Consider the following 22,869-nt stretch of genomic DNA (forward strand, 5'->3'; position numbering starts at 1 on the left):
AGTCTGATGTCTTTTACCATTCGTCCAGCTCCGCGCTGAGCAGTATCGGAACATCGGGACAAGAGAAGGCCATTCAGCCCCTCGAACCTGCTGCCCCATTCAATTCGATCATGAGTTGATCTGCAATTCATCTCTGTTTCTCCGTCTTGGACTCATATTCCTTGGTACCCGAATCGAAAAACGATCTATCAATATCAGACTTCAAATTATGAATTGAACCACAATTCACATCCTTTGGGATGAGAGAGTTCCAGCTTTCGGCCGTATTTTGTTTGCTAAAGTGATTCCTGATTTCTTGCATGATTAGTCCAGCTCCAATTTCATTTTGGATTCGGCCAACAGAGAGAGAGAAAAAGGCCTTCTTAACCGGAGATTGATCCTTTAACGATATCTCACAAATCAACTGAAACCAGTCGGAATGTGAATACGATTTCACTTTTCCAAAATAAAGGGAGTGACATTCATTGTGGAAACAGTCTGATGTCGCTCACTGCAGAAATATCCATGTCAGTGTGAAGGAGCTCACTTGCAACCTTCGAACCTTCTCTGTCAAGAAGTATTCCGACTTCGTTCAAGCCAATCTCGTTTTTTTTGGATATTTTTCATATGCCTGTTATCCAACCGCAGAACAAATGGTGGAAAATCAGACGCACTCAGCTGGCAATGTTTGCGGTACATTTTCTTGCAGACAAGACACACATTCGAACCCAAGAAATGTGAGACAAAGAATGTTAAGGTAAAAGGTTGCTTTTGCGTTCTCGAACCATCAACTTTTCAATGAGCAGCCGAACGCGCTAACCAATTGCGCCACAGAAACAGAACTTGCAAATGTTCAAGGACTAATTCATCGAGCTAAAGCTTCAGGTTGCCGCACTCAATGTAACAGCTTTCTTCCAATCAGTTCACTTTTCCAAAATAAAGGGTGTGCAGCTTGCACGAGTGAAAATCTGTGCTGTATTATTTCTGAAAATTAAACTCACCTTGCCATTAAACACCTGGATGTTGAAAGACTCAGTCCGCTCGTGGAAGAGAGGATTGATTTTTGAGCTGTGATTCGCCATTCTCTGTTCCAGTAATATTCAGGTTTGCTGAAAATGAGATGAGATGAAATGAGCAGGACAAACCAGCAGGTCTGTGACACTACACGGTGTCTACAAAGTTGTCTCTTGCACTTACAGTGAAGTGGACGACAATTTTCACTCTTAAACCAGTAATTGTTATGTTAAGAAAAAATGTGGCCGAGAAAGAATCGATTTCAGCGCGGTGACACGGGCCAGAGTAAAGTTCAGTTAATGCGATTGCCGAGTGGTGAGAGGTTGGATTTGTAACTCCTGTGCGGCTGCGCTGCGCATTGTCCAGATCTGTTTGGAGCGATATTCCCTTCAATTCATCACTTACAGGGACAGTTTGATTCAAATTTCTTTTTCCCGGTGCTTGGTGAGATTTCAGAATTAAACGCGACCCGTGCTTAACCCAAACTCGTCACTAACACGTTGACCGATACAAGGCGGCCACACTCTGCACTTCAGTGAGATGAAAGCCGACAGCGATTTCTCGTCGATTCCAATGGCGACAAAAACTCATTCAATGAAAGTGCAGGTCATTGAGGTGCCTTTAAATTCCTGATTGTTTACACAGAACTTCTTCCCAAAGCGTTTAAGATACACGTGGGGCGATTTGGGGACTTCTTCTCCCTCTTTGCAAAAGTTTCATCCGCAGCACAAGGTCAAAAGTTGAGGGCAAAATGAAACGATTTGCTGAAATTTGAGAACCAGAGAACCAGAATTTAGAGCAAGGTTCTGTTTATTGAGAAAAAGCAGCTGAAACATTCTTTCCGGAACGATACAGAATCCTATCAGCTCTCAAGGCAACGGTTCCCCCGTGTTTTGAACACGCAGCCTTCTGGTGACGCAGGATGTAATGCAAATGGTAGCCGGAAATTGAAAAGTGGGAATTGATAGATTAAGTGTGTGGACAAAACTGTGGCAAATAGAGTTCAATGTGGGGGAGACCGAGGTCATACACTTTAAATCTAAGAAAGATAAATCAGAGTATTTTCTAAATGGTGAGAAACTCGGTGCTGTGGAGGAGCAGAGAGATTTAGGGGTCCAAGTACAGAAATCGCTGCAGGTACAAAAATTAGTGAAACAGCCTCACGTGCCGTTGGTACGGCCGATTAGCACGTTTGCAAAGAGTATACTGTAACATAATGATCACGGACTCTATTCTTGTAATTTACTTTACGTATTTCGCGTTTTTGTAACTTTTGAAATCGAAGCTTTACAAAGAAAATCGACAGAAAAATTCACGGGGACCGTTTTTTGAATTACATCCGTTGTTACTTTGCCCCTGGACAGGATAAACACGTCTTTCTTTTTATTTGTCTTTCTCCAATTTGCAGATAAACGTTTAACTCGCGGCCTGTTCCCATTAATGATCATCAGCAGCAACAGACAGACAGAGCGGGTCTGACCGCCCCGAGATGTGGAAAAAGCATCAGTTTCGGACAACTCAAATAGTCACCTGGCACCGAGAGAGACAAAACCAAGAGACAAAGGCAGAAGGTAACAGAGAAATAACAGCCAAATACAAACGATATAAATATTTCCCATCCTTGATGTCTCTCTGTTCAATGCCCAAACCTTCAGTGGCGGGAATTAAATTTCACTGCAAATAAATCCGAGAATCGAAGCAAGGAAGAAGAAAGGAAACAACCAAAAACTGCCGAAACTCGGGATTGAACCAAGGACCTTCAGATCTTCAGTCTAACGCTCTCCCAACTGAGCTATTTAGGCTCTACATCCTATGCTTACTTTGGGTTATTGTCGTGGAAGAAAATATAACACCAGGAGGAATTGCCCCTCCTGTTCATTCCACAGTTCAGATATTAACATCGCACTCATAGAGATACACCCACAGTTCATATATAAACATCGCACTCATAGAGATACACCCACAGTTCATATACAAACATCGTACTCATTGAGATACACCCACAGTTCATATATGAACATCGCTGTCATACATAAACTACCAAAGTTTATAAATCAACAGCGCACTCATACATCCACACCCAGTTTATAGGAGGAAGATCGGTACCGACCGCCGATGGAGCTCTCAGAGGCGGAAGCAGCAGCGACCGATCAAAGTCTGGATCTCATCCTGAACACAGACCGGTAGATTCACCTGTGAAGTTACACCGCACTTGGATAGCAGGGACGGTAATGGGTTCTGAGAAGGCCTCAGGGCGTCTCATCGCTGCTGAGTGGCGATCCATTGGGGAAGGTACTATCAGAGGGCATCAGAGTGTGTAACGGGGCTCAAAGAGGGGAGCGGGCAGTCAGAGGGGATCAGAGAGTATATTGAGATCTCACAGAGGGGAAGGACTGCCAGAGGGTATCAGAGAGTGTAAGGACTCTCAGGGCGTATCAGTGTGTGAGGACTGCGGGTATCAGAGAGTGTAAAGGGCGCTGACAAGGTTGAAAGAGGATAATGGACTCTCTGAGGGTATAAGAGAAGATGAGGAGATCAGGGAGAATCAAGGAGGGTAAGTGGGTATCAGGAGGTATCAGAGAGGCGAATGGATCCAGAGTTGGCATCTTCTTAATATTACACATCCTAACTATCAACATTTTTAATAACAGCAGAAATGAAACCTATTGAAACGGTATCTGCCGTGTCCCATGTGGAAGGAATGAGAAGATAGTATCGGGACGGACTGGATATTTGGCAACGCTCACGGTTTCCTTTCACACAGCTCAGTGTTGTGTCTGTTAAAATAACTGGATTTCATGAACTGGAGATCAGAGGTTGCACTTTGAACCTTTTTCACCCACTGTGAAAAATAGAACTCAAAACCCCCAATATTTGCTTTAGACCCAAGACCCCGAGGTTCGGAATTTCGTGCTTCACCGACTGAGCTCGCCGGGCCAGCGGCAGGGCTCCTTCTCATCCTATCATTGCAGAGAGGCAGGTGGTGACGCTGCTGTCGGGGTTCAGTTTGTCCGACAATCCCAAGGTGGCTGAATCTGAACACCCGAGTATCATTCTGGAGTCAAGTCTGATGACTCTTACCAGTCGCCCAGCCCCGCACTGAGCAGGAGTGTAAGATCGGCACAGGAGAAGAACATTCAGCCCCTCGAGCCTGCTTGCCCATTCAATTAGATCATGAGGTGATCAGTAATTCATCTCTGTTTCCCCGCCTTGGACTCATATCCCTTGGTAACCGAACCAGAAAATGATCTATCAATATCAGACTTGAAAATTTGAACTGAGCCTCAATCCACATCCTTTGGGATGAGAGAGTTCCAGCTTCCGGCCGTATTTTGTTTGCGAAAGTGATTCCTGATTTCTTGCTTGATTAGTCCAGCTCCAATTTCATTTTGGATTCTGCCAACAGAGAGAGAGAGATAAAAAGGCCGCCTTAACCAGAGATTGATCCTTGAAAGATCTCTCACAAATCAGCTGAAACCTGTCGGAATGTGAATACCATTTTACTTTTCCAAAATAAAGGGAGTGTCATTCATTGTGGAAACAACAAGTAATCCGAATTCTTTCAAGCCAATCTCGGTTTTTTTGAATATTTTTCAGACAGCAGATTAAATGGTGGAAAATTAGACGCACTCAGCTGGCAATGTTCACGGTGTAGAATCATAGAAGTTTACAACATGGAAACAGGCCCTTCGGCCCAACATGTCCATGTCGCCCAGTTTATACCACGAAGCTAGTCCAAATTGCCTGCACTTGGCCCATATCCCTCTATACCCATCTTACCCGTGTAACTGTCCAAATGCTTTTTAAAAGACAAAATTGTACCCGCCTCGACGACTGCCTCTGGCAGCTCGTTCCAGACACTCACCACCCTTTGAGTGAAAATATTGCCCCTCTGGATCCTTTTGTATCTCTCCCCTCTCACCTTAAATCTATGCCCCCTCGTCATAGACTCCCCTACCTTTGGGAAAATATTTTGACTATCTACCTTACCTATGCCCCTCATTATTTTATAGACTTCTTTAAGATCACCCCTAAACCTCCCAATCTCCAGGGAAAAAAGTCTCAGTCTATCTAACCTCTCCCTATAAGTCAAACCATCAAGTCCCGGCAGCATCCTAGTAAATCTTTTCTGCACTCTTTCTAGTTTAATAATATCCTTTCTATAATAGGGTGACCAGAACTGTACACAGTATTCCAAGTGTGGCCTTACTAATGTCTTGTACAACTTCAACAAGACATCCCAACTCCTGTATTCAGTGTTCTGACCAATGAAACCAAGCATGCTGAATGCCTTCTTCTCCACCCTCTCCACCTGTGACTCCACTTTCAAGGAGCTATGAACCTTTACTCCTAGATCTCTTTGTTCTATAACTCTCCCCAACGCCCTACCATAAACGGAGTAGGTCCTGGCCCGATTCGATCTACCAAAAATGCATCACCTCACATTTATCTAAATTAAACTCCATCTGCCATTCATCGGCCCACTGGCCCAATTTATCAAGACCCCGTTGCAATCCTAGATAACCTTCTTCACTGTCCACAATTCCACCAATCTTGGTGTCATCTGCAAACTTACGAACCATGCCTCCTAAATTCTCATCCAAATCATTAATATAAATAACAACGGACCCAGCACCGATCCCTGAGTCACACCGCTGGTCACAGGCCTCCAGTTTGAAAAACAACCCTCTTCAACCACCCTTTGTCTTCTGTCGTCAATCCAATTTTGTATCCAATTGGCTACCTCACCTTGGATCCCGTGAGATTTAACCTTATGTAACAACCTACCATGCGGTACCTTGTCAAAGGCTTTGCTAAAGTCCATGTAGACCACGTCTACTGCACAGCCCTCATCTATCTTCTTGGTTACCCCTTCAAAAAACTCAATCAAATTCGTGAGACATGATTTTCCACTCGCAAAACCATGCTGACTGTTCCTAATCAGTCCCTGCCTCTCCAAATGCCTGTAGATCCTGTCTCTCAGAATACCCTCTAACAACTTACCCACTACAGATGTAAGGCTCACCGTTCTGTAGTTCCCAGGCTTTTCCCTGCCGCCCTTCTTAAACAAAGGCACAACATTTGCTACCCTCCAATCCTCAGGCACCTCACCTGTATATTTTCGTTCAGACAGGACACACATTCGAATGCTGGAAACGCGAGACATTGAATGTTCAGGTGAAAGTTACTACCCAGCGTCCACCGGGTGGAGCTTGAACCAACAATTGCGCCACAGAAACACAACTTTGTAGTTGCTGAAGGACTAATTCACCGAGCTAAAGCTTCAGCTTGCCGCGATTAATATATCAGCTTTCTGACTGTCAGTTTACTTTTCCAAAATAAAGGGTGTGCAGCTTGCATGAGTGAAAATCTGTGCTGTATTATTTCTGAACATGAAGCCAACCTTGCAAATAACCACCGTATGTTGGAAGACTCAGTCCCCTCGTGGTAGAGAGGATTGACCTTTTGAGCTGTGATTCGCCATTCTATATTCCAGTAATATTCAGGTTTGCTGAAAATGAGATGAGATGAAATGAGCAGGTCCAAGGAGCAGCTCTGTGACACGACACGGTGTCTACAAAGTTGTCTCTTGCACTTACAGTGAAGCGGACGGTAGTCTTCACTATAACACCAGTAACTATGATGTTAAAAAAAATGTGTTCGAGAAATACTTGATTTCAGCGTGGCGATACTGGGCCGGAGTAAAGTTGTGATTGCCGAGTGGCGAGAGGGTGGATTTGGGACTCCTGTGCGGCTGCGCTGCTCATTGTCCAGATCTGTTTGGAGCGATATTCACTTCAATTCATCACTGACAGGGACAGTTTGATTCGAAGTTTCTTTTCCCTGTTGCTTGGTGAGATTTCAAAAATAATGACGACCCGTGCTCACCCCAAACTCGTCACTTGCACGCTGACAGATACAAGGCGGTCACACTCTTCACTTCAGTGAGATGAAAGCCGAGAGGCGAACAAAACTCATTCAATGAAAGTGCAGGTCATTGAGGGGCCTTTAAAGTCCTGATTGTTTGCACTGAACTTCTTCCCAAAGCGTTTCCGATTCACGTGGAGCGATTTGGCGAATTATTTCCCTCTTTGCAAAAGTTTCAACTGCAGGTCAAGATCAAAAGTCAAGGGCAGAATGAGACGCCTTCCTGAAATTTGGGAACCAGGGAAGCAGACTTTAGAGCAAGATTCTGTTTATTGAGAAAAAGCAGATACAATATTCATTCCGGAATGATCCACAATCCGATCAGCTCGAGAAGTAACGGTGACCCCGTGTTTTGAACACGCAGCCTTCTGGTGGCGCAACAAGTCATGTTGATGGAAGCAGGACGTTGAAAAGTGGGAATAAATCGATTAAGTGAGTGGGCAAAACTGCGGCAAATAGAGTTCAATGTGGGGGAGAGCGAGGTGATCCACTTTAAATCTAATAAAGATAAATCAGGCTATTTTCTAAATGGTGAGAAAAAAGGAACTGTGGAGGAGCAGGGAGATTTCGGGGTCCAAGTACAGAAATCGTTACCAACCAGCATACAGGTACAACAATTAATTAAACAGCCGTTCGGACCGCCGGTTAGCTCATTTGCAAAGAGTATGCCGTAATGTCATGATCATGAATTCCATTCTTCTAATTTGCTTTATTTATTTCGGGTTTTTGTAACTTTTAAAATGCAAGCCTTACAAACAGGTCCACAGACAAATTCACGGGGACAGTGTTATTGAATAACATCCATTGCAACTTTGCCCATGGGCCGGAGAAACACGTCTTTCTTTTTTATTTTTCTTTCTCCGGTTTGCAGAGAAACGTTTAACTCGCGGCCTGTCCCCATTAATAATCATTAGCAGCAACAGACAGACAGAGAGGGTCTGACCGCCCCGAGATGTGGAAAAGGTATCGGTTTCGGACAAATGCATCAAATGAAATTGTCCCCCAGCACCGAGAGAGAAAAAACAAGAGAAAAAGGCAGAAGGTAACAGAGAAATAAAAACTAAATCAAGACGAAAAAATATTTCCCATCCTTGATGCCTCTCTATTTCATCCCCAATCCTTCAGTGGCGGGTATCAAATTTCACTGCAATGAAATGCGAAAATCGAAGCAAGGATGAAGAAACTCAACAACCAAAAACTGCCGAAACTCGAGATTGAACCAAGGACCTTTCGATCTTCAGTCTAACGCTCTCCCAACTGAGCTATTTTGGCCGCTTGCTAAAGTGCCCCTTTACATCATTGTCTTGGAAGAAAACATAACTCCAGGAGGAATTGCAGCTCCTGTTTATTCCGCAATTCAAATAAAAACATCGCACTCATATGTGCACACCCCCAGTTCGTATATAAACATCGCACTCATATATACGCACCCGCAGTTCATATATAAAGATCGCACTCATTTATGCACACCCGCAATTCATATATAAACATCACACTCATATAGAAACACCCACAGTTCATATATAAACATCGCACTCATGTTTCCACACCCACAATTCATATACAAACATCACACTCATATATATATACACCTATAGTTCATTTGCAAACATCACGCTCATATGTACACACCCACAGTTCATATATAAACATCGCACTAATATATACACACCCACAGTTCATAAACAAACATCACACTCATATATATACACCCACAGTTCATATATAAACATCGCACTAATATATACACACACAGTTCATATATAAATATCACACTCACATATACACTCCCACTGTTCATGTGTAAATATCACCCTCATATATATACACCCACAGTTCATATATGAATATCACACTCATATATACACTCCCACTGTTCATGTATAAATATCACCCTCATATATACACACCCACAGTTCATATATAAATATCACACTCATATATACACACCCATTGTTCATATTTAAACATCACACTCATATTTTCACACACAGTTCATATATAAACATCGCACTCAAATATACACTCCCACTGTTCATGTATAAATATCACCCTCATATATACACACCCACAGTTCATATATAAACATCGCACTCATGTATAGACTCCCACAGTTCATATATAAATATCACACTCATATATACACACCCACAGTTCATATATAAACATCACACTCATATATACACACCCACAGTTCATATATAAATATCACACTCATATATACACACCCATTGTTCATATTTAAACATCACACTCATATATACACACACAGTTCATATATAAACATCGCACTCATATATGGACTCCCACACTTTATAAAACAACAGCGCACTCTCACTACACGTCCTGTTTTGTATTTTCAGCGTTAAATTTGCTGAAGTCTGGCAAAGGGGGCGAGATGTCGGTCCTGCTACTTCGACGGATGTGTCGGTGTCCAGGGGATTGGAAAGCTCCTGTGCCACACGAAGTGTCTGAAAGGCCCGGATACACATGAAGATCATCAGCGCGGTGTCGACACCTCGTGCTGCAATGTTAGCGAGCCTGATCAACTTAAAAGGCGGCTTGTTGCAAACACCTTGTGGTCTCAGTTTCTTTTTGCACAGAACTGAACCTCAATCGTTCAAAATGCAATGTTTTCTTTGCTGTTTCACAATAAACAATATATTATAATAAAGTTTCGCTCATTGGTTCCTCAGTGTCAGAGGGAGAATTGTCCAAAACTCCTCATTTAATTCATTGTTTATTCAGAATCAGCCCACGATTGACACAGAGAGATAAACACACCGAGAGATACAGAGTATCGGTAAACACAGCAAAAGATACAGAGTATCGGTAAACACAGCGAGAGATACAGAGTATCAGTAAACACAGCGAGAGACACAGAGTATCGGTAAACACACCGAGAGAAACAGAGTATCGGTAAACACAGCGAGAGATTCAGAGTATCGGTAAACACAGCGAGAGATACAGAGTATCGGTAAACACAGCGAGAGATTCAGAGTATCGGTAAACACACCGAGAGATACAGAGTATCGGTAAACACAGCGAGAGATACAGAGTATCGGTAAACACAGCGAGAGATACAGAGTATCGGTAAACACAGCGAGAGATACAGAGTATCGGTAAACACAGCAAAAGATACAGAGTATCGGTAAACACAGCAAAAGATACAGAGTATCGGTAAACACAGCGAGAGATACAGAGTATCGGTAAACACAGCGAGAGATACAAAGTATCGGTAAACACAGCGAGAGATACAGAGTATCGGTAAACACAGCGAGAGATACAGAGTATCGGTAAACACAGCGAGAGATACAGAGTATCGGTAAACACAGCGAGAGATACAGAGTATCGGTAAACACAGCGAAATAGACAAGAGAAATAGAAAAATACAAACTACCTCAAACGCTAACAGACAGTGAGAGGTAGATATCAGGAAGAAGAGGTGGGGTCGTTGCAGCTTAATTTGTATCATCAATTTGCAAAAGCTGGGCAAATTGCCATTTTCTTCACAAGAGGTCCTCGGTTCCATTCCCAGCAGTGCCTTTTTATTCTATCTGATATTTACCCCATTTCTGAATTAAACAACAAAGTAACACAGGCCGTATTTTTATTAATTCCGGAGCCAACAAGGAAAGGACTGCTGAACTGTAACGCGGAAGTGCTCGTTCTTTGTACAGACGGACCTCTCACTGAAGTAGCAAGCACTTTGAGCTTGACAAATCATAGAATCGTTGGAGTTTGGAAGGATGCCATTCGGCCCATCGAGTCTATGCCGTCTCTTTGTAAGAGCAATCCAGTTAGTCCCATTCCCTCTCTCTTTCCCCGTAGCCCTGCATTTTCTTCCCTTCTACTATTTATCCAATTCCCTTTTGAAAGCCACGATCGAATCTGTTTCCGCCATCCTTTCAGGCAGTGCCTTCCAGATCAGAACTTCTCGCTGCTTTTTTTTTTCCTGATGTCGCCTTTGGTTTTTTGCCAATCACCTTAAATCTGTGCTCTCTGGTTCCCGATCCTTCCGCCAATGGGAACAGTTTCTCTCTCTTTACTTTATCTAAACCCGTCATGATTTTGAACACTTCCATCAAATCTCCTCTCAAACTTTTCTGTTCTCAGGAGAACAACCCGAGCTTCTCCAGTCTATTCGCGGAACTGAAGTCCCTCATCCCTGGATACATTTCTGCACCTTCTTTTCTGCATCTTTTCTGCACCCTCTCGAAGGCCTTCACATCCTTCCGAAACTGCGGTGCCCCGAATTGGACATAATGCTCAAGTTGTAGCTGAACCAGTGTTTTATAAAGGTTTAATATAACTTCCTTGCTTTTGTGCTCTATGCCTCTATCTATAAAGCCCCAGATTCCGTATCCTTTTTAACCGCTTTCTCAATCTCTCCTGCCACCTTCAAAGATTTGTGCACAGATACCACCAGGTCGCTTTTCCTGCACCCCCTTTAGAATTGTACCATTTAGTTTATTTTGCATCTCCTCGTTCTTCCTTCCAAAATGTATCATTTTGCATTTCTCTGCATTAAATGTTATCTGCTATGTGTCCGTCCATTCCACCAGACTGTCTATGTCATCTAGGAGTCTATTACTGTCCTCCTCACTGTTTACTGCGCTTCTAAGTTTTGTGTTATCTGCAATTTGAAATTGTGCCCTGCACACCCAAGTCCAATTCATTAATATATATCAAAAAAAGCAGCCATCCTAGTACCGACCCCTGGGGAACACCACTGTATACCTTCCAACCGTTTACCACTACGCTCTGTTTCCCGCCAGTTAGCCAATTCGCATCCATGCTGCCACTGCCCCTGTTTGTTCCGGTGGCTTCAATTTTGCTGACAAGCTGATTACTGGACTATTCCAATGGTCTCCTGGCTCGTCGCCCATCTTCCACCCTCCATAAAACTGAGCTCATCCAAAACTCTTCTGCCCGTATCCTAACGCTCAACAAGTTCCGTTCTCCCACCTCCCCTGTGATCACTAACCTACATTGGCTCCCAGTCCGGGAAAGCCTCGATTTTAAAATGCTCATCCATGTTTTCAAATCCCTCCATCTCTTCACCTGTCCCTATCTCTGCAACCTCCTCCAGCCCTACAATTCTCATCCTTCTTTTCAAATGCCTCTATGGCCTCGACCCTCCCTGTCTCTGTAAACTCCTCCAGCCCTACAACCCTCCGAGATCTTAGCGCTCCTCCAATTCTTCCTTCTTTTGCATACCCGATTTTAATTGCTCCACCATTGGCGGCCGTGCCTTTAGCTCCCTCGGCCCTAAGCTCTGGAATTCCCTCCCGAAACCTCTCCACCTCTTTACCTCTCTCTCCTCGTTTAAGATGCTCCTTAAAACCTACCTCTTTAACCAAGCTTTTGTTCATCTGTCCTCATACCTCCTTATGTGGCTCAGTGTGAAATTTTGTTTGATAATCTCACCTGTGAGTCGCCTTGGGTCGTTTCACTCCGTTAAAGGCCCGAAATAAAGTTGTTGTTGTTCTTCTCGTTGTTGTCGTCGTCGTCGTCATCAAACGCATTGCCCTCATAAACCCTCTCTATTACCTCACCAAAAAACTTAATCAAGTTAGTTGAACACGATTTGCCTTTAATAAATCCATGCTGGCTTTCCTTTATTAATCCACACTTGCCCAAGTGACTGTTCATTTTGGCCCGGATCATCGTTTATAAAAGCTTCCCCACCACCGAGTTTAATTTTACTGGCCTGCAGTTGTTGGGTTTATCCTTACACCCTTTCTGAACAAGGATCTAACATTTGTAATTATCCAGTCCTCTGGCATCACCCCCGCATCTAAGGCGGATTGGAAGATTATGACCAGGACCTCTGAAATTTCCACCCTTCCACTCCCTCAGCAACCTTGAAAGCATCCCATCCGGACCGGGTGACTTATCAACTTTAAGCATGGCCAGCCTTTCAAGTGCCTCCTCTCTATCAATTTTCACCCCATCCAGTGTCTCAACTACCTCCCTTTTTACTGTGACTTTGGCAGCATCTTCTTCCTTGGTAGAGACAGATGCAAAGTACTCTTTTAGTGCCTCAGTCACGCTTTCTGCCTCCATGCGTCGATCTCCTTTTTGGTCCCGAATCGGCCACACCCCTCCTCTTATGAACCTTTCATTATTTAAATGCCTGTCGAAAACATTTGGATTACCTTTTATGTTAGCCGTCAAACTATGTTCATACTCTCTCTTTGCCCCTCTTATTTACTTTTTCACGGTACACGGTACTCACTTGCATTGTCAAACTGATATCTATCATAAACCCCCTTTATCTGCTTCATTTTACCCCCTATCTCTTTCGTCATCCAGCGATCTCAGGCCCTACCTTCCCCCTTCTTGGGAATCTACCTAATCTGTACCCGAAACATCTCCTCCACCCATTGTTCGATTATATTTTAGCCTGCAAATCTTTGATTCCAATTTACACGGGCCAGGTACGTTCTCAACCCATTAAAATTGGCCCTTCTCCTGTTAAGTACTTTACTCGAGATAGCTCCTTCTCCTTTTCCATAACTCATCTAAATCTTATGATACTATGATCACCGTTCACTAAATATGACACTGACACTTGCTCAAATTGACCCACCTCTTTCTCCAGAACCAGATCCACCAATGCCTCCTTCCTCGTATCATTATGTGTTAATATTAACACCTGTGACGTATTTGTATATTTGTTACATTTAATGTAAGATATTTGAGCTGCGAATGTGTCCAAAACACGTTTTCAGGATAATGCACTCGTGGGCTTATTTTACAAACTCCTTTAACGACAACCAGCAACCAATCTCCATGAAAGGTTGCGAAGCAAAGCTGGTTTCAGAGCAGTTTTCGGCGTTCAGCTTTTGTCCGCAATGTGTAATTAGTAGAAACTCATTTAAAGCACATCTTAGTATCAATGAGAATGTCAGGCACGGGACAGTTGGGATGGAACCGTATCTGATAATAATTACAAAGTGTAATAGATTATAAAGTGAAAAAGCCAATCCAATCTCTCAGTCTCTCTCTCTGTCACTTTCTCGATGAGTGAACGTAAACCAGCAGAAGAAGCTAAAACAAAGTACTGAGTAGTTTTGTTTGTTTCCTTTTCCTTCGGGCGAGTACAGTTGAAGAGAATGATTTCTGTTTCCTGCTGGACAAATAACTGAAATGAGCAGTGTATCTGGTTCCCATGGTACCCAGTGAAACAACCACGTTTTTATCTCACATTTACACTGATACCTTCCTTCCTTACTAATTATAGGAAACTTTTGGTAAGGTTCAATCACACTTCAGAAGTCCAGAAGGGCAAAGAAAGGCAGACACCTCATGGTGAGTAACCTACAGGCGAGAGAGGTTTGCAGGTTTACCTGGAGCTGTAAATGTAAAAACTCCTTCCAATGCACAAACTCCCCTCACCAACAGCAATTCAATTCTAACTGATCTGAGACTTTGGTCATTTATGTTGATTATACTTTGTCATCCGACTTACCATGAGCAATGCCACAGTGGGTATGTTAGGTTACGGACAGTTCTGCCTCCAACAGTTGTTCTCTCGGTCACACATCCGGCATCACCTCTCGGTCTCACACTTCAGAGTCACGCCTGAATATAAGCACATTTCTGTTTCAGACTTTGACCTGAAGGTCAACAAATCGCAAGTCAAGAGGAAGGGAACAAACAAATCAAATATTTAAGAACGTTAACGGATAGAAAATTCACTATAAATAACTGAGGAAAAAATGAAGCAAACGGATCAAGAAGAACAATTAGCAAAAGGTAATAATTAAAGAAAGGAGAAGGGGAACCGATCAAATCGCTCCAAATAGTTTTTGACAAATCCTTTCGGTTTTCATCGTAGTTTCTCCGTTAAGTTGGGGACGAACATCGAGAAATACTTTTCGTAACATCATAAAGACAATTAGAATAAACATTTCACAAAGCAGGCCTTAATCTTACTTATACGATAGCGTGTTATGTGTTTGTAAAATCTGCAATTGTTTTACCATTCTTTAAGTTTAGAGGGATGCTCTGAACATATGTTCTATATTGAAACGGAAGTGGATTAATAAAATAAAATGAGAACATTTGTTTAAGAATATGAAGAGCTGATTTTCCATGTTGGATATCGCGATATATTTATTTACACAACTGTCATTTATGAAATGATGGAATATATTTATTTCTATATCTGTACGGGTAAGGAAATCCCCATTTGATCATTTCCAGGAACCAGTCAAGTACTTAAATTAGTTTGTCAAACCCAAAACACCCTTTGGGATTTGCTGATTGAAAATTTGCATGGAAATCGCGACCATCACAAAGCATTGGAACAAATATACCCGCTGAGGTTTCGGGGTTGTTACTGATGTATTTGTATCACTGAGTAACCTATTTTACACAGGGTGAAGCTACACATCTGATGATAAGAGTCTGGGTTGGAGAAGGAACAAATGAAAGTATCAAATTTAATAACACTGATTCCACAAACACTGCACACCACATCCTTTAAACATTGTGAACTGTTTCGACATAACACTGGAGAGGGTGTGAATAGAAAGTAACAGAAAAAAAGCTCATTAATGTATCAAATTGAATTTTTATATTGTTGCACAAACACTGAACAGACCATCCCTAAAACACTGTCCCGATCTAAAATCAGTCGGCAGGATCCTGAGCCACAGTGAAAATGTTGTGATTTCAACCTGGTTCAAAACACGCAGCCTTCTGATTTGGAGTCAGACGCGACTGTTCTTGCACCAGGCCCACAACAAGCGGCTGGAGCAGGATCCATTGGAGGGCGATCGGTGCAGACCGCCACCGCGGCTCTCGGAATGTGAGAGGCGGAAGCAGGAGCAGCCTGACCGCCTCAACCACAGCAGAGGATCCCCGCTCTGCCTCACATTGCATAACTGACTCTGTGGCGCAATGGACAGCGTGTTGGACTTCTACTTAAGGGTTAGAGGAGTCATCCAAAGGTTGGATTTTAGTTCAGGGATCGGGAGCTGGGAAGTGAAATTTTGCAGCAAAACCGCAACAGGATCATTAATGTCCACCAAGGACGGGAAACTGCACCCGACACTTCATTTTACACAAGTGGCTCCAGTCACACCCGAATTTATGATTCTAAATCCACTCTGAACTGGATTGGCGAAACGCTCTCAAGAAGGAGATTCATCTTCTGCTCAGACCGAAAGTCAATCTGTGGACTTCCGGTTCTGTCAGACTTCATGCTCCTTCAGACAGGTTTCTAACTGGACACATTCATCCTGCTGCCGTGCGAGCATTGGTGCTTGAGGGGTAGAATTCTTGCTTGCAGTCATTCTATTCCTGTAAAAGTGGCTCCTGAAGATCGCAAGATGGAAAGTATCCTGGCTGAGCGGTCTAACGCGACTGGTTTAAAACTCCAGTTAAATTCCTTAAATTTAGATGGATCAAAACCATAGTTTTTGGTTCCAATTCCGCAGCCTCCCTCCGGAAAACAAGCAATACTAAACATTTCATCTGCTATTGCAACAGCGCAGACCGGAGGAACCATATGGCAATTCAAATAAGTAGATGAATTTTGGAACAAACCAATTGTACCTTCAACTCCGGTCGAAATGTTCACGAGCAAAATGATCGTTTGACTTAGCTGAGACTCGAATTAACAACCCGAGCATTTCCCGATCCTGTCCTGTCATATAAAGATCGCGCACTGATCGATTGCGCCGCTGGAGCCCGGTCACTCTGATCATCTGTCCTGCTCTGCTGGAAAGAATCTTAAGGTGAGAGGCCCTCACCTGTGGAAACGTGTCCAGTCACTTTGATGAAACTAATATCTGCACTTTCACTTTCAGTTTCTTTCACATTCTCTGCTCCATCGCACCACAATCGGGTTTTCTGCGAACAGGTCAAAATGAACATTGCAAGAAATTCTATCAGTCGTAAGATTTGAACCCAGTGCCCACGTAGCGATTGGATTTATTGTCGGACAGCAGTGAACTCTGTTCGCACAACGCCTTGCCAGTCTTTCACGTTTTGTTTAATTACCAAATAAATCAATTGGAGCTAATTGACCGCATTTACGCCGTGCTGGGATTGTTCTCCTTCGAGCAGAGAAGGTTCAGAGGAGATTTGATGGAAGTGTTCAAAGTCATGAAGGGTTCAGATAAAGTTAATAAAGAGAAGCTGTTCCCATTGGCCGAAGCGTCGAGAACCAGAGGACACAGATTTGAGGTGATTGGCAAAAGAACCAAAGGCGACATAAGGAAAATCTTTTTTACGCAGCGAATGGCTATGATCTGGAATGCGCTTCCTGAAAGGCTGGTGGAAGCAGATTCAATCGTGGCTTTCAAAAAGGAATTTGATAAATACTTGAAGGGGAAAATGCAGGGCCACTGGGAAAGGGACGGAGAATGGGACCAATGGGATTGTTCTTACAAAAGGCAGGTAAGGAATTGATGGGTCGAATGACCTCCTTCTGTGGTGTGTTCGTTCTATGATCAATATTATTTTACACACAGTGAACAGACAATCCCTGAAAGACTGCCCCGCGATAAAACAGAGTGACACTGAAAGGTTGCAAAAATGCGATGACCCCGACGTGATTCAAACACGCATCCTTCTGATCTGGAGTCAAACGCGCTGCCGTTGCGCCACGAGGTCGACAGTGAGTAGTTGGAGCCGGATCCATTGGAGGAAGATCGGTACCGACCGCCACAGTGACTCGAAGAGGCGGAAGCAGCAGCAGCAACAGCGCAGGAGCCCCGCTCTCCAATCCAGCCGTTACCAGCGGAGAGCTGCCAGTCCCGGCCTGAGCCCTGTCTGGGAGCCGCCTGCCATTCTTTCTTTACAGAACGGGACCGATCCAGTTTCAGCTCACACACAAACTCAGGAATCCCACTCGTGACAGATTCACTTATTTAAACCTTGTTTAGATTCAGTGAATTGGGATTTAATTCAATCCTCATCTGCCCTCCGCTCTGTCAGTTCAGGACTTTATTTAAACCGATACTTGGAGCTCTGTTTTACAGGGTGCCGCCTGTTCATGCATTTCTCAGTCCCACTACAAACACTGATTGCTGCTAACTTCTGCTTAATACAAAGTGCTCAGGAACGAGGGAATTTCTCCTGGGTACTGAGTTCGAATTAAGGAAAAATAGAGGTGCGATTACACTACTTGGTGTATTCTATTGGCCAACAGCTGGTGGGACGGATATCGAGGAACAAATTTGCAGGGAAATTACAGAGAGGTGCAAAAGCCATAGAGTATTAATAACCGGGGATTTCCAATATCCTCATGTAGACTGAGATAACAATAATACAAGGCACAAAGAAGGGGAAGAATTTTTGAAATGTGTTCAGGATAACATTCTCGACCAGTACGTTTCTGGCCCACTGAGGAAGGAGGCATTCCTGGACTTGGTTCAAAGGAATGAGGCGGGCCAAGTGGAGCAAGTGTCAGTGGGGGAGCATTTAGGGAGCAGCGATCAGTTTCATAAGGATTAGAATAGCTATGGAAATGGACTCTGTCAACTCTAAAGTAAATATACTCAATTGGAGGAGGGCCAATTTCAGTGGGATGATAACAGATCTGGCCCCGGTAAATTGGAATCCAACATTGTCTGACAAAACTATAATTGGACAGTGGGCGGCTTTTAAAAAGATGATTCGGGTAGAGAGAAGGTACATTCCAACGAGGTAGAAAGGTAGGGGAACTAAAGCCAGAGCTCCATGGATAATAAGAGAGATAGAGAGTAAGATGAAGGGGGAAAAAGTGGCGTATGACAGGTGTGAGGTTGATAACACAATTGCCAACCAGAGACAATAGAGAAAGATCAGAGGGGAAGTGAAAAAGGAAATAAGAGGGGCAAAGAGAGAGCATAAGAAAGCGGAAAACATAAAAGGGAATCAAAAAGTCTTCTACAGACAAGTTAACAGTAAACGGGTAGTAAGAGGAGGGTTGGGGACGATTCGGGACCATCGAGGAGATCTGCTCATGGAGGCAGTGGGCATGGCAGAGGTACTAAATGATCACTTTGCATTGGTCTTTACCAAGGAAGAAGATGCTGCCAGATTCTAGGTAAAGTAAGATATAGTTAAGATTCTGGATGGGCTAAAAAATGAGAAAGAAGAGGTACTAGAAAGGCTTGCTGTACTTAAAATAGATAAGTCAACTGGTCCGGATGTGATGCAACCTAGGATGCTGAGGGAAGTAAAGGGGAAAATTGCAGAGGTACTGGCCATAATCTTCCAGACATCCTTATATATGAGGATGGTGCCTGAGGACTGGAGAATTGCAAAGGTTACAACCTTGTTCAAAAAAAGGGTGTAAAGATAAACCCAGCAACTATAGGTCAGTCAGTTTAACCTCGGTGATGGGGAAAGTTTTGGAAATGATAATCCGGGACAGAATGAACAGTCACTTGGACGAGTGTGGATTGATTAGGGAATGCCAGCACGGATTTGTTAAAAGCAAATCGTGTTTTACCAACTTGATAAAGTTGTTTGATGAGGTAACAGAGAGGGTAGATGAGGTCAATGCAGTTGACGTGGTGTATATGGACTTGCAAAAAGCGTTTGATCAAGTGTCACGTGGTAGGCTATTGATCAAGATTGCAGCCCATGGAACACAGGGGGCAAAAACAATATGGTTACAGAACTGGCTAAATGACAGGAAACAGAGAGTTGTGGTGAACGGTTGTTTTTCGGACTGGAGGGAGGTGGGCAATGGTGTTCCATCGGGGTCGGTGCTGCGATAACGTATTTTCTTGATATATATTATTTACTTGGGCTTGGGAGTAAATGGTACAATATCAATATTTGCAGATGACACAAAACGTGGACGGGTAGAGAACAGTGAGGTGGATAGACATGAATAGGATATGGACACGCTGGTGACATGGGCGGACACGTGGCAGATGAAGTTTAACGCGGAAAAATGCGAGATGATGCATTTCGGTGTGAAAAAAATAGGAAAGGCAATATAAACTAGAGAGCAGAATTCTAAAAGGGTGAGAGGAACAGAGGGATCTGGGGGTACATGTGCGCAAATCGTTGAAAGTGGCAGGGCAGGTTGAGAAAGCGGTTTAAAAAGCAGTCGGGGTCCTGGGCTTTAGAAAGAGGAAGTCATGATGAACCTTTATAAAATACTATTTCGGCCACAAATGGAGTATTGGGTCCAGTTCTGGGCAGTGCACTTTTGGAAGGATGTGAAGGCCTTGAGAGGGCGCAGAGGAGATTTACGAGAATGATTCCAGCGATGAGGGACTTAAATTACATGGATAGACTGAAGAAGCTGGGATTGTTCACCTTGGAACTGAGAAGGCTGAGAGAGATTTGACAGAGATATTCAAAATCATGAAGAGCCTAGACAGGGTACATAGAGTGAAACTGTTCCCATTGGCAGAAGGGACATGAACCAAAGGGCATAGATTTAAGGTGATTGGCAAAAGAACCAAAGGTGACATGAGTAAAAACTTCTTTACACAGCGAGTGGTAGGAAGCTTTGATTTTTGTGCTTTGCATGTGATGAAATGTCATCATTTTACAGACTGTATCTTAAGAGTGGGATTAAATGCTCAGTGCTTCTGACACCAGGAATCTGGTGCAGTCGTTGTTAAATTTATCAATAACAGGCAATTGTCGCCGTTTATCACAAAAACGCCCTAACTAGGTATGCGATCAAGATGAAAATAACGCAAAGATGGACAATTGATACAACACGAAAGGCATCGGGCTATGACAAAAATCCCCACCGTTTTGCTTTTCCAACATAAAGGGTGCGACATTTATTCTCTGAATATAGAAACAGCGTGGTCTCGCTCACTACAGAAATCTCCATGTCACAGCGAATTCGCCTTTCGGGACCTTGTCTGTCAAGATGAATTGTGATTTCCGTGAAGCCAATGTTCCATTCCTTTATAGGTTTAATGTGCCTGCTTTGCGATCACAATGTTTTTTTTTTACTCCACAGGGTAAATGGTGCAATATTAGCTCTGCTCAACCGGCAATGATCACGGTACATTTTCTTGCAGACAAAACACACATTAAACCCTGGAACTTTGAGGCGATGAATCCTCAGGAAAAATAAAATAAGGGCTCGAATCAATCTAACCAATAGCACCATCGAGACAAGTGAAGAGTCCACCTGCTAAACCAGTAATTCACTGAGCTAAACCTTGAGGCTGCAGTGACTAATATAACAGCTGTCCACCGTCAGTTTACTTTTCCACAATGAATGGTTGAAGCTTGCGGGAGTGAAAATCCAACGAGCCGGTCTTCACTCTTAAACCAGCAACTGTGAAGTTAAGAGAAACGTGCCGTGAAATACTCGATTTCAGCGCGCTGACAATGGTCCAGAATAAAGCTCAGTCAATATGATCGCCGAGTGGCGAGAGGGTGGATTTGGAATTCCTGATCCACCGCACTGCGCATTTTCCAGATCTGCTTGAAGCACCAATCCCTTCAATTCATCACTTACAGGGACAATTCGATTCTCGGTTTCTTTTCCCTGAACTTGACGAGATCTTCAAAATTATAAGCGACCGATATCAAAGCGAACCTCGTCACCGACATGCTCACAGATACAAAGCGGCCAAACTCTGCTTCAGTGAGATGAAAGCCCAGAGCGGTTTCAAGGCGGAATGCAATTGCAAAGAAAGCTCGTTCAATGAAAGTGTTGGTCATTGAGGTGCCTTTAAAGTCCAGATTGTTTGAACTGAACTTCTTCCGAAAGCGCTTGAGATTCAGGTGGAGTAATTTGTGGACTTCTTTTCCCTCTTTACAAAAGTTTGAACCACACGTCAAGATCAAAATTCGAGGGCGAAATTTGGGTTTCTCCGGGGTATGAAGCTCGAATCGAGAATTATACCCTGACCTCATCGAACCCAGAAATAAATCAAGGGGATTCAATCGAAGTAAAATAATGGTATTGGAGAAAATAATTCGATTAAAGATAGACAAATCTCCAGGACCTGATGGTGACCATCCCAGGGGATTAAAAGGAGTAGGTGAGGAAATTGTCCATGTTTCAGTCATGATCGTTCAAACTCTCTTGTTTCAGGAATTGTTCCATGGATTGAAAAATTGCCAATGTCATTCCATTATTTAGGAATGGGAGGAGAGATAAAGTAGGAAATTATAGACCTATTAGTCTGACGTCTATTGTCGGGCAGTTACCAGTATCTGCTATTAGGGAAGAGTGACTGAGCACTTGGATAAATATGAATTGATCAGAGAAGCCGGCATGGATTTGTAAAGGGTAAGTCAAGTGTAACAAAACGAGCTGAACTTCTTGAAGATGTAATAATGTGGTAGATAATGCAGTGTCTATGGGTGTTATATGTATATTGACTTCCAGAGGCAATCGATAAGCGAACACATAAGAGACTGTTAAAAGAAATGAGATTACATGGAAATTAAAGCAACCTATTGACATGGGTAGTGAGTTGGTTTGGAGGTAGGAGACAGAGAGTAGGGATAATTGATCTGTGTTCAAATTGACAGGATGTGATTAATGGTGTCCCCCAGGGATCTGTACCGGGGCATCAGCTTTTTACTATATGTATAAATGAACCAAATGAAGAAATAGAGAGCCATATATCCAAGTTTGTCGACGACACCAAGTTAGGTGACACAGTGAGTAATGTAGATGGGAGCATAAAGTTGCAAAGCGAAATTGATAGCTGAAGTGAGTTGGTAAAACTGTGGCAGATGGAGCTTACATAGAATTACATAGAATGTACATCACAGAAACAGACAATTCGGCCCAACTAGACTATGCCGGTGTTTATGCTGCAGACGAGCCTCCTCCAACCCCTCTTCATCTAACCCAATGAGCAAACTCGAATATTCCTTTCTCCTCCCTGTGTTTATCTCGCTTCCCTGTAAATGCATCCATGCTTTTCGCCTTAATTATTCCTTGTGGTAGTGAGTTGCACATTCCAGCGAGCCTCATTGTAAATATGGTTCTCTTGAATG

The 22,869-nt window shown here is 43.2% G+C and overlaps 3 non-coding genes across 3 annotated transcripts; all 3 read right to left on the minus strand.

Moving 5' to 3' along the window:
- Window positions 1–2,722: 2,722 nt before the first annotated feature.
- Window positions 2,723–2,795, minus strand: trnaf-gaa (transfer RNA phenylalanine (anticodon GAA)). Its single transcript has one exon. It is a non-coding gene; the product is annotated as a tRNA-Phe (tRNA).
- Window positions 2,796–8,120: 5,325 nt separating this feature from the next.
- On the minus strand, window positions 8,121–8,193 carry trnaf-gaa (transfer RNA phenylalanine (anticodon GAA)). The gene has a single exon. It is a non-coding gene; the product is annotated as a tRNA-Phe (tRNA).
- Window positions 8,194–17,481: 9,288 nt separating this feature from the next.
- trnaw-cca (transfer RNA tryptophan (anticodon CCA)) lies at window positions 17,482–17,553 on the minus strand. Its single transcript has one exon. It is a non-coding gene; the product is annotated as a tRNA-Trp (tRNA).
- Window positions 17,554–22,869: the final 5,316 nt, after the last annotated feature.

This window comes from Heptranchias perlo, unplaced genomic scaffold (genome assembly GCF_035084215.1).
Source record: "Heptranchias perlo isolate sHepPer1 unplaced genomic scaffold, sHepPer1.hap1 HAP1_SCAFFOLD_73, whole genome shotgun sequence".
In the NCBI taxonomy this organism is placed as follows: domain Eukaryota; kingdom Metazoa; phylum Chordata; class Chondrichthyes; order Hexanchiformes; family Hexanchidae; genus Heptranchias; species Heptranchias perlo.